Source organism: Chelonia mydas, chromosome 21 (assembly GCF_015237465.2).
Source record: "Chelonia mydas isolate rCheMyd1 chromosome 21, rCheMyd1.pri.v2, whole genome shotgun sequence".
NCBI classification, from domain to species: Eukaryota; Metazoa; Chordata; order Testudines; family Cheloniidae; genus Chelonia; species Chelonia mydas.
Window position 1 is genome coordinate 14146811 of NC_051261.2, and position 12270 is coordinate 14159080.

General features: G+C 48.9%; 1 protein-coding gene across 3 annotated transcripts in view; it reads left to right on the forward strand.

Annotated features, from left to right (window-relative positions):
* ADORA1 (adenosine A1 receptor) overlaps positions 1 to 12270 on the forward strand; it is a 93224-nt gene that overhangs the window by 27314 nt on the left and 53640 nt on the right. The window lies entirely within an intron of this gene.

Genomic DNA, 12270 nt, shown 5'->3' on the forward strand with positions numbered 1-12270 from the left:
TGCCTGCCCAGAGGAAGGGCTGCCTAGGGAGATGCTCCAGAAGTTAGGAAATTCTGGAATCCTTATCCTCCTGGCTATTATGTTTGTTGACAAAGCCAAGCCCATAGTAAGTGAGTCTAATTGGCATCACATTGTGCCCCGGCAGAATGCGGGGTATAAATCAGGGAATGCCCTTTGTTTGAACTCTGCAGTGCTGATAGGAAATGTTTAACCCCTTCACTTCTCCGCTGCTGCCCTGGTGCTCCTGGGCTGCCAGGCTCAGTGGCCTTTTCACGGCAGAGACCCTGAAACCCATGGTGGGCCCTGGGTATGCCTGGCGGGGGCGGGGGTGGGGGGAGGGGAGCTGCAAGGTTGCTAGATGTGGCCGCGCTGGAGCTGCGTGGCTTCTAGATGCATATGTACTGCAGGGAGCTCTCTGAGGTTCCTGCTTTGGTTGCTTCTGCTCCTACTGGCTGGAGTCCCTGGCTGGCTCCCCTCGGCAGTTTTTTCCCAGGGCTCCATGGCAGAAGGAGAGGGGCGGCACCCCCAGACCATGCTGCACGTAGTGATCGTAGGGGTCCTTGAGGAAGGAATAAAACAAACTAGAGAGTGTCTGTGATGAACTGCTCTGCACAGCTACCCTGGGTTCTCAACCCAGCTTCCAGGGCACATCTCTCAACTCCTAGATTCATCATACTGACCCTCCTCAGGGAGCGTCTCTACATTATAATCTTCCACAAACATCTCACTGCATCTTCCCTCTTAAAGAGAAACCAGTTAGCTTTTAAATACATACATAGATAAATAAACAGCTAACAACCATCTTATAACATGGACGTTAAATACTCAACCCATGTCCAGCACGTTTCCAAACCCAATGTGTCAACTGCCTAGAGAGGAGAGGTTACCAGCACATCTCTCTGGAGTGAGTCTTTACCACTCACTTTCCCTTTCCCTTTCCCTTTCGCCAGCCATGGCCTCTATTTTCATTCAACCTCAAATCGGCATTTCTGTGAAAGGTACAAAAGAGTCATGGCTACATTACAAACAAAATTAATGTCTCCTTTCATCCAGAGTATTTACAGGAGAACAGGAAATAGCCATTTCAGGGACAGCAGCTGCCTTTGCTGGATGCTGGAGCTTTGCAGACAAAGCCCGTGGCACAATTATTGCATCCAGCTGGGCAACAAGGAGCAACAGCCCTTTTTGCAAGAGGTGCACCTGCAATTTTTGGAGTCAGGAGCCACCAGTAGCACAAGGACAGTCCTGGGGATCCATCGCTCGCTGGGTTGCTGCGGTAGCTGCTCAGTCACACGGAGGATCCGAGGGGAGGTCAGGTTTTTCTCCAGGAAGGTTAGCAAGTCCTCTGAGTCTTTCAGGACGTTTTTATCTCCTTCTCTGATCTTCACGGGATCTGCCTTTCAATAGTTGTTCTCTTGTTCCTTGCCAGTTTCTCCTTTGTCTGTTGACGATTAAGGATTAGTCAGTTTAGAAAGGCCAGAGTCCATATCAACTGTCAATGTGTTGGAACTTTCTGGGATTACTCCTAGATCCCTTTGATTAAAATGTGTCCCCCTTGTCTGTCTGGACTACATAAACCCTTGGATGCAGCTGTTCTTTAATGGTACCCCTTTGGCCCCAAATATGAGACGTGTGATTCCTCAGGCACGCTCTGTCACCTGGGTTAAGAGATGGGGAGATCCCGGCCCTTTTGTCAAAATAATTCTGCTTCCAATTCTGATTTTCTTTCATCTTCTGCACAGTTTCATTGTCATGAGATTTCAGCACGTTATCTGTGATTGGTACGTTAGATCTGATCCTCCTCCCCTTTACCAACTGAGCTGGAGAGAAGCCATTCTCCAGGGGTGTACGTTGGTAAACCACTAACGCTTTATACAAATCACCCCCACTGTCAAAAATCTTTTTTCAAAGGGTCCGTTACTGTCCATATTGGACTTTCCACAAGCCCATTCGATTGGGGGTAATTTGGGCTTGATGTTTTGTGATGAAAATCCCAGTCTATGGCAAATTGCCTAAATCTGCGCTGGAAAATTGTGACCCATTAACACTAAAGATTTCATCTGCCATTCCATGCGTGGAGAAGATTCCCTTCATGCCGGCTATCGCTGATTTGTTATTAGTACTGTGCAGTGTGCAAATTTCTGGATACAGGGAATAAGAAGCTGTGATTGCCAGGTAAATAAGTCTGGGCCAACCTTCTCATAGGGCCTTTGTGGAAGCCGGTGAGGTCTCAGCAGCTCTGCCTGTTGGCATGTCTTGAATTTCAAGCATGAAAAGCAGTTTCCTACCACATTAGTAATGTCGTGGTTGATCCGCGGCCAATACAGCACCTCTCGTGCTTGTTGTTTTCACTTTTCAATTCCTAAATGACCCTCGTGGATCTTCTGTGGCATTTCTTTTTGGAGGCTCATTGGAATGACAGCCTTACTGCCCGTGAAAATCACCCCATCTATCACAGCCAGCTCATGCCTGCAGTTCCAATGGTCTCTTATAGTTGGGCAGCAGCTGCTTCTTTCTACAGGCCACCTTTAATGATCACTTCTTTAAGGATCCCCAATGATTCCTCTTTCTCTCTTTTTCCTCTTATTAGTTGCGGTTTCCTTCTCATTCGGCACTTGTGACAGCAAGTAATGGTCTTGGGGTTCATTAACCAACAAAGCGGTGAACGAGGAAGGAATAAAACTTTTAATAAAACAAACCAGAGAGCGTCTGTGGTGAACCGCTCTGCTCAGCTCGGCTGGCGCCCCCGCCCCCCACCCCCCCTCTTGCTGGGCAGAGCTCTAAACTCCTAGATTCATCATACTGTCCCTTATAAGGGAGCGTCTCTAAATTATAAACTTCTGCAAACCTTTCTCCACACTGCATGGACCCGCTGTGGCCACAGCCCAGCTGAACAGCCAGAGTTTGCTTTGTTGGACTGTCTAGACAGGGTGTCCCTGGCAGGGCTACTGTCCTTTCTGCGAGCGACACCCCCCACCCCACCCCCAGCTCTTGCGGTGAGCGTGATGGCCTGATTAGCCCAGACTGGCCTTCTCCTTTAAGAGTATTCTATTTATCTCACAGGGGAAAAAAAATCCGTGCCAGTTTGGCCAGGAGTAAAGAATTTAAACACAGCAGCTGGGGAATGCACAGTTGAAATTCCAGCACCAGGCTTGTCCCTGCAGCCTGCCCATCTCCTATCTACCAACCTAAGGCAGTATGCATGCACCCCTCCCACCTGAGAGCTGTACCCGCCCCCCCTCCACCAAACAGAGCTCTGACCGCTCTTTTGGATCCATGATGATACGACCATTACTATTCTGTATTATTATTCATTTCTATTGTGGTAGCACTTAGGAACCCCAGTCATGAATCAAGAGTCCGTTGTGCAAGGCACCGCACCAATACGGAACTAAAAGACCATCTCTCCCAGCCCAGGAGTGCCGGAAGGATAGTTGTTCAGAGATCTCTAGGCCTTCTCAAGAGGGTGAATTGAGGGGCAGGAGCCTGCAGGAATCTCACAAGTGTATGGGCACAGCTAGTGAGACAAGGGGGCACAGTTAGCCGGGCTCCAGACTGAGAATTGCCTGGTGGTTCCCTTGTTTTACATACTAACCCTTACATTTTTAACAAATGTGTTGCTGTGGGAATTTCTTTGCTTTTATGTGTATTTGCCACAGTAAACTAGGAGCAAAGCAGGTCCCATCGCTATGCAGCTTGCTAGTGTAGCAGTTAAGGCTGCAGGGATACAATATCGTAGTTCAAGGCTGGGACAATGTTTGTGAAGGATTTTTCCGAGCTATATATAATTTTATACTTGGTTTATCACTGTGTAACCACCTCCCCCCACCCCATGTGTTAAAATTACTCCAAAAATATTCTTACTGGGTCTGGAGCTTGCAGCTTTAAGCACCGCGTCACTGCACCGTTGATCAGGATGACGCTGAGGCCAGGTCGACCCAGCTACGGCGCTCAGGGTGGGGTGTGATAAATCCACACACCTGAGCAATGTAGTTCAGCCAACCCAGTGCAGACAGGATGCGGTCGACAGAAGAATTCTACTGCCTCTCGGGGCGGTGGATGAACTCTGCTGACGGGAGAGCCCTTCCCGTCACCGCAGTGAGCGGCTGCGGCTGCCCAGCTTGACAAAGGAGTTGATCACCACACCTGGGTGCTCGGCATCGCTGCAGATCAGGCTGCTTGGGAGAAGTATGGTGATAAAGTGCCAGGCCGTGTCCCTGCCCTGCGTAGCCTGGCTCAGACAGCGTGCCAGGGATGAGCGGGCTATGACTGGCTGATGGGATAGGGCAGAGGAATAGGTGCCTTCTAAAGGGGGTGGTGAGTCAGGAAGGGCCAGAGCGTAATCCCCATCCAGAGCGTAATCCCCATGCCTGTGTGCCCCAGCTGGTGTTTTGGGAAACCCCGGGGCGGGCTGCTAGCCCAGGGTCCTGTGTCTGGCAGTTCAGGCACCAAGACACGAGGGAGCAGAGAACCAGGCTGTGATGGGATTCTGGAATCTGTCAGCAACCACAACAGGGCTTTACACAGAGAGAGAGAGAGAGAGAGAGACACGCTGCCACCCTGTCACACAGCAGAAGGGGCTCAGCTCTGACCTCTGCACGAGCCGCTTCTCGCCTCTTTCACCTCCGTCCCATTGGGTTGGGGAGGACTCGGGACTGACCGCTCAGAGGCAGTGCAAGCAGGCATGGTCTTCCAGGTGGAGGAACCAGGCTGTCTGCCAGCATGCGCATGGCACAGGGGGCTGATAAAGCCAGCCCCCACTGGATCATGCTGTTAGCCACAGTCATGCTGTTGGCTGTGCTGGAAGGATGGCCAAGTGGCATGGGAGCTGGTCTGGGAATGTGGAGACCTGGGTTCAATTCTTTGCTGTGCCACAGCCTTCCTGGGTGACCTTGGGAAAGTCACTTAGTTTCTCTCTCTGCCTCACTTCCCCATCTGTACAGTGGAGATAATAGCACCTATATTGTTCCATGCATGTACATGGTACAGACTGGGTGGGGCTCAGATACTACAGTAGTAGGGGGCATATAAGCAGAGGTGGATTTACAATAAAACCCATGCTGCCCTGGCACAGGGCCCCCAATGACAGGGGGCCCCAAAACCGGGCAGCTGCAGGGGCAGAAGCTTGGTCCTGGGGCTCCTGCTGCAGGCTCCGCACCCACCGGCAGCCAAGCTGCCCCTTCCCCACCTTGTCCCCCGAGTGTGCCGTGTTCCCGCCCCTCCCAGCAGTTCCCCTGCCACCAAATAGCCGGTGCTCTGGGAGGGAGTGGAAGAAGCGGGGCCGCAGTGCACTTGGGGGAGGAGGTGGAGAAGAGGCAGGGGTGCGGCCTTGGGGAAGGGGGTGGAATCGGGACAGGGTGGAGCAAAGGCAGGGCCCCCGCACTCCCCCTACTCATACCCCCCCCCCAGTCCCCTGCTGTGAATCAGACAGGTTGCTGGGGTGGGGTGGGGGCTAGGAGCACCCCCGCAACCCCAGCCCACACCCCCATCCCCTGCCCTCACTCCTGCACCCCGCTCACACACCCTCTGCCCACCCTGACTCCTGCAACCCCCCCCCACATCCTCACCTGCACCCCTCGCACCAAAGGGAGCTGCCCCAGGTAAGCGCTCCACACCCCAACCTCCTGCCCCAGCCCTGAGCCCCCTCCCACACCTTAACTCCTGGCCAGACTCTGCACCCCAACCCCCAGCCTGCTCCTGCACCCTAACTCCCTCCCAGACCCTGCACCCCCAGCCCTGAGCCCCCTCCCGCACCCTAACTCCTGGCCAGACCCTGCACCCCAATGTGTTTTTCATTTTTTTTTTTTAACGAAGGCCCTCTTATCCAAAGCACTTTACAATCATTTGCTAACGGTACAAACAATATTTGGAAAGATCATTAAATGGTCTGCCGAGACCCTCTGCGATTTTCAAGTGGTCTGTGGACAAACAAGTTAAACTACAAAAACAATCAAGGTACCTCCCTTTATTTTCATTTACTTCCTACTACTTATAGGAGGAGGATGAAGAAAAAAATAATAAAAACAGGGGCTGGGGGAAGATAAGAGCGAATGTTCTTTTTCTTGGCTGGGCCCCACGGAGGGGCCCCATAAATGAAGCTGAGCACAGGGCCCCCCTAACTCTAAATCAGCCGCTGAAGATAAGTGAAGCAGAGTAGCCCTGAGGAAGGGAAGTTCCCGACATGGACCACAGTCACTGACCGCCCAAGGCAGGACAGTCACGTGGTGGACACCAGTGACAAGGTGGGGCTCTGACAAGTAGCTGCCACCTTGTCTGATGAAGGGCAATAAGGCCAACCCTTTCGGCTGTTCTGTTTGCTCTTAAATTGTCCCAGAGCCCTGTCTCCGATCAGCAGCTCCCACAGCGAGCACTGGCTCTGTGTTTGCTGGCAGGGCAGGTGCGCCGGTAGCAGATGGGGGAATGCTTGTCTGATGCTGCGGGCTCCCTGTGAGTGGAGCAGGAGCAATGCGTCCTTGGCCAGCACCTCAGCTCCATCTTTGTGCAAGCGGCCATGCTGGTCTTCCTTCCAAATCAGCGTCCACCTGAGTTCTGGGGCTTCTGTCTCAGGGTCCTGCTTGTTTTTCAGACCCCAGAGTGGTGGGGTCACTTGGCTTCAGGAGGGCTCTTCACAGTCAGTCATTTAGTGGCCACGGGGAAGTTCTGCTCCAGTAGGGACCACTGGCCAGATGAGAGAACAATGTGAGTGGACTGAATTTGGCCCCACGTTTGAACCGTTTGACTTGACCTCCTCTGCCTCTGTTATCCGCACCTGCAAAATGGGGCTAACGCCCGGCTAGCTCACAGGGTATGTCACAAAGGCTCCTCCGATGGAAGCCCCACGGCAGGTCAGCGTATGATTGCTACCCACGATGACCAATATTGTGTGTTCCGCAGTCTAGTGCTCACCTACCAGGGCAAGCAGGCTTTGCAGTTACCGCTAGGAAATAGGCAGGCTGGTGCACTAGGAAACGCTTTGTTTTGCATCCTAGCAAGAGACTCCTGAGACCCAGTGATTAAAGCTAAAGCTCCTGCTTCAACTCTGGGTCCCGTCCCCCCATCCCCACCCCTTCCCCCACAGTGCACTTTCCCAGAAACCTGCATGATCAAATTAAGTCCAGTTGCAGAGCAGCAGACGTGAGGGAACCCAGAGTGCTGAGTGCTTTCCTTGCCTGGCTCCCGTTTTTTTGCTGTGTAAGAAGCCACATGTGAAGCGATCCAAAGCAGCTGAGGCATCTGGTTAACATTTGGAACGTTCTGAGCCTCGTGGCTGCAAGACAAACGGGGGATACTCACGGCACGGACACGCTCTGGGCTGCTGCCAGAGGTGACCCAAGGAGCTGGGAGGCAGATAGCAGCAGCAGCTTGGCTGCCCGGCTTCTGCCTCTGCTTGGCTGGGTGCATGTCTCACTCTGAAGTTCGCGTTCACAGATCCAAGGCCAAATCAGCGCGGAGAAGAACTCTTTGCTCGGGAATGGAATGCACAGTTCAGAACAGGGGACTAACCTTCCCTCGTGCTTTTTAAGCGCTCACCCGACCGTGATTTTCAATACAGCTCAGGGCAAGGTTCCCAAGCATAGCCAGGGTCAGATGTTCCAAAGAACTCTGCACCCAGTGTGCACCCAGCGTGCTGAGCTCTTGGCAAGCTCGTCCTGCTTGTAGAAGTGTCTGTCTGAGAACAGGCCATCTTGGAAAGTGACTGCCAAGCGATGCTAGTGAGTGCCTGGTTTGGGGAGAGCATGCTGACCCTTTGGATGATGTGTTTGGGCTCTAATGCACAGGAAGCTGAGATGCCAGCAGGCCCAGGTGACGTTTTACTTTGTTTTTTTGTGGCAAACAGGAGATTTAGGCTTTTTAGTGACCTTCCTACATTCATCGAGGTTAAGGCCAGAAGGGACCATTATGATAATCCAGCCGCAGCTCCTGCCTAACACCAGCCCTAGGACTCCCCGGAATGAATGTACCTGGTTTTGTCTAAAGCTACATCACCAATTGTTCTGCTTCTACCTTCCTAGTGAAAGGGGGGGTAAACTGCTTAAATACCTGACCCTGTCAGTTAATAAATAAATACATGTCAACAGGCAGAAGGAAAGAAAAATAAAACGGACTGTAAGTGGCTTTCTTTGATGTCCATGCAGAGAGACGGTTGTAGGCTCTTTCGGGCAGGGGCTATCATCACAATACAATAAAGTAATAAGAATCTGAGCACAGCTGGACTGGGTTGGGTCGAGCTGCAGCACCCTGTATATCCCTGTTTCTGAGAACAGCGTATGGGGCATCACCACTGAAAACCGATAGGTACCAAGCCAGGCACCTTCCTCCACTGGGTCACCTCAGAAATAAGGGTGGGGCAGCTGCACTGGTCTCTCTCTCTCTCTCTCTCTCTCATGTGCGTGTACACACACACACACTCTCTCTCTCTCTCTCTCTCTCTCTCTCCTACCTGTTCTTGCTCCTCTTTCAGCAGCTTCCCACAACGATCTCCTCTCCGAATCCTTCATTCCTTTTTAAAAACCCTCTGCTTTCGGTCCTGACTCTCAGCGTCCCCGCTTGCAGGCCAGATTGAATTAAATCAAGGCCCTTTAAATCGCGACTTAAATCACCGAGAGGAAAGCCTCAATTTAAATTGTGTGTGTTAATCAACTTCCCCATTTGTACGTCAGTTATGTTCTAAGGAACGGTGCCTTTTTATTGCTTGACGTAACCGTTTAAAATGTGTTGATTTACAGCTAAATAAAGCCTTCACACTAGATTTAGTTCATCTTTTTTGCTTCCGAGGAGGGAATGCGATAACTATATTCGCTTATTTAAGCAATTATATAACTTAATATTTTCATATTCTTATTAATTGTACATTTTTAGTATGGCAGAAAATGGCGAATGATACATTGCTTATTTGCTGCTGTTTTGCAATATTTCTAAAGCGTGATCTCAAAAACTAGATGTTTTGCCCCTGATTCTTTATATAGAAAAGCAGCCTTTAATGCAGAGTTTTTGCTAGAGTCTCACGGATTCAGCATATTCAAAGGAAGTATTTTTTTTCACACAACGCAAAGTGAACCTGTGGATCTCCTTGCCAGAGGATGTTGTGAAGGCCAAGACTATGGCAGGGTTCAAAAAAGAACTAGATAAATTCATGGAGGACAGGTCCATCAATGGCTATTAGCCAGGATGGGCAGGCATGGTGTCCCTAGCCTCTGTTTGCCAGAAGCTGGGAAAGGGTGACAGGGGATGGATCACTTGATGATGACCTGTTCTGTTCATTCCCTCTGAAGCACCTGGCATTGGCCATTATCAGAAGACAGGATACTGGACTAGATAGACCATTGGTCTGGACCCAGTAGGGCCGTTCTTATGTTCTCATATTTATTTTTTTATTTAAATATTGTAATAGATTATAATTAGTTTAGCCCTGTTGTATTAATTCAAATGGAATATATGGGCTAAAAGTGTTAACATAACCCAGCCGCTGTCCAACAATAGACAGTATTAAATAAGGTTTGGCATATGGCGAGCTCCACCTCCTCAGTACCATGGCAAACACACCATGAAAACTCCATTTAACCTTCTAATAAAGAGACAGAAAAGGAGGAAAAACGGTTAAAGCCTTTGCAATGTAAATGATTACATCAGGCTTTCATTCTAACAGCATCCCTTGTTTCCTTTTGGGGGAGAGAGTGTTTTGGAAAACACTTCTCGTCTGACAGTCTTTTAGCTGGAATCCAAGATGATGGTAATTGTCCTTTTGGGGGAAAAAAGGAGACCTTGAGATAGGCTAGAGCAGCTGTTGCTGATGCTGTGGTTAAAACCCCGGTCCTGACATCCTAGAAAAGAGCCTTCTATGCAGATGATCTAATATCAGTTTTATCTAACCCAAACATTTTCCTAAAATTAGTTTCTGAAGAAATGAGGACTTTGGGAAAGTGCCTGGAATTTTCATAAATTATGCCAAATCTGACACGCTCGCTGTACATTTGCCAGACTCTGAAAAGTCACTCCTCCAGAAAACATTTGAGTACAAACGGGTAACAAATTCTATAAGGAACCTGCAAATTCAAATCTCAAACAACCTAGAAGAGCTCTAAGATGAAATGTCAAACCGCTCCGTCAGCCAGTGAACCAAGCTCTGGCGGGCTGGGGGCAGCATGCAATTTCCTGGTTGGGAAGAATAGCCACAGTCAAAATGAATATTCTGCTAAGGATCTCAGTCTTGTTTCCAAATCTTTCTGTGATTATCCCAGATAAAACCCTAGCAGAAATACAGAAGCGCTTGTTTAGAATTTATATGGAATTAAAAAAAAACCAAGAGTGAGCGCAGATACTTTGTACAGATCCAGTAAACTGGGTGGACTAACTGCTTCAAATATTCTGTGGTGCTAGCAAGCCAACCCACTCAAAGCAGAAGTGGACGGGGGGCACGGTAACCCAGCCCAACAGTGGGTCCTGTTGAACAAGAAAATTGCTACAGTATAAAACATCACTAGGCTACCATGGATTAATAAAAAAATCACGCCTGCCAGAAATTTACACAAATCCTTTAGCAAAGGCTTCTCTAGGGGTTTGGGATAGAACTAGAGATAAGATCAGTTCTTTCCCCTCACCAGCGACACCCATTGCACATAATCCAGCTCTTAACTCAAATTGCAAACCAGAGAGCTTTAAAGACTGGGACAGCCGTGGAATACACACGGTTGTCCAGCTATTCGGTAAAGAAACTTTTCTAACTTACTTAGAGATCACAACTAACTTTAACTGGCCCACTGGCTCTGGTGTGATCAATGCTGGAGAACTGTGTCCAGTTCTGGTGCCCGTAATTCAAGAAGGATGTTGATAAATTGGAGAGGGGTCAGAGAAGAGCCACAAGAATGATTGAAGGATTAGAGTGATAGCCTCAAAGAGCTCAATTTATTCATCTTAACAAAGAAAAGGTTAAAGGGAGTCTTGATCACAGTCTAGAAGTGTTTACATGGGGAACAAATTTTATAATGGGCTCTTCAGTCTAGCAGAGGAAGGTCTAACATGATCCTATGGCTGGAAGTTGAAGCTAGACAAATTCAGACTGGAAATAAGGCATACATCTTTAACGGTGAGAGCAACCACTGGAACAGTTTATCAAAGGTTGTGGTGGATTCTCCATCACTGATCATTTTTAAATCTAAGATTGGATGTTTTTCTCAAAGCTCTGCTCTAGGAATCATATCGGGGAAGTTCTCTGGCCTGTGCTCAGACTAGATGATCACAGTTGTCCCTCCTGATCTTAATATCTGTGGATCTATAAACATATGGGCCGAAAGCGTTAGCATAACCAAGTCACTGTCCAACATTAAATAGTGTTAAACAAGGTTTGGGGTTTGGTATACAGAGACCTCCGCCTGCTCGGTGCCATGGCAAACACACCATGAAAAGGCCTTTTCACCTTTTATTAAAATTACAGAAAAGAAGGAAAACGAGTTAAAGTCTTTGCAATGTAAAGTATTAAATAAGGCTTTCATTCGAACAACGTCCCTTGTTCCCTTTAGCTGGAGAGAGATTTTAGAGGGAAGACCCTCCCCTGTCTGACAGTCTCTTAGCTGGTATCCAAGATGATATAATTGCTGTTTGCGGGCAAAGGGAAGAAGTGAGTTGAGCTGGGCTGGAGCTGTTGTTAAAATCCGATTCCATCTCATCTCAGGTGGTGGTTGGGATCAAGCCGGAGCTGGTAGAGGGGCAGTGTCATCTGAGTCCCTCTATCTAGCCTGGTTTGTCAGGACATTTCTCAAGATCAGGTTAACAAAGGCCTGGGTCTCGGGAAAGGGTGCGGGCAGCAGCTGTGATGGTGAAGTTTTTGTTCTAGTAGCCTCTGTCTGTTCCTCCCTCCCGCCCTTCCCCCTGTTCTTCAGTAAAATTCCTTTCTTTAAAGACCCACAAAGGGGAACGGTGGGTGAAATAGCCCATTCTCTTGTTATTTTGTCCACAATTAGGCCTACTGTCTGACACATCAATTTTGATTCATTAACTTCCGGCTTCACCGCACCTGATATTCGTTCGGCAATGGAATTATATCTGGAGGCCCTCTCTTGCTGATGTTCTCTTGCACCTGTTGATAACGTTCTTTATTGAAAATAACGTGACCTACTTTCCGCGGTAAATTCCTAAGCAGGCAAAAATTACAGACCGCTTGTCACATCTTTTATACGAATGTCAGATTTCGTTAGAACAGGTTTACTCATTTAAATAACAATCCAAAATCTGATTTAAATAAAAAAAATCCAATTTAATTTCTTTTTTTTTTCA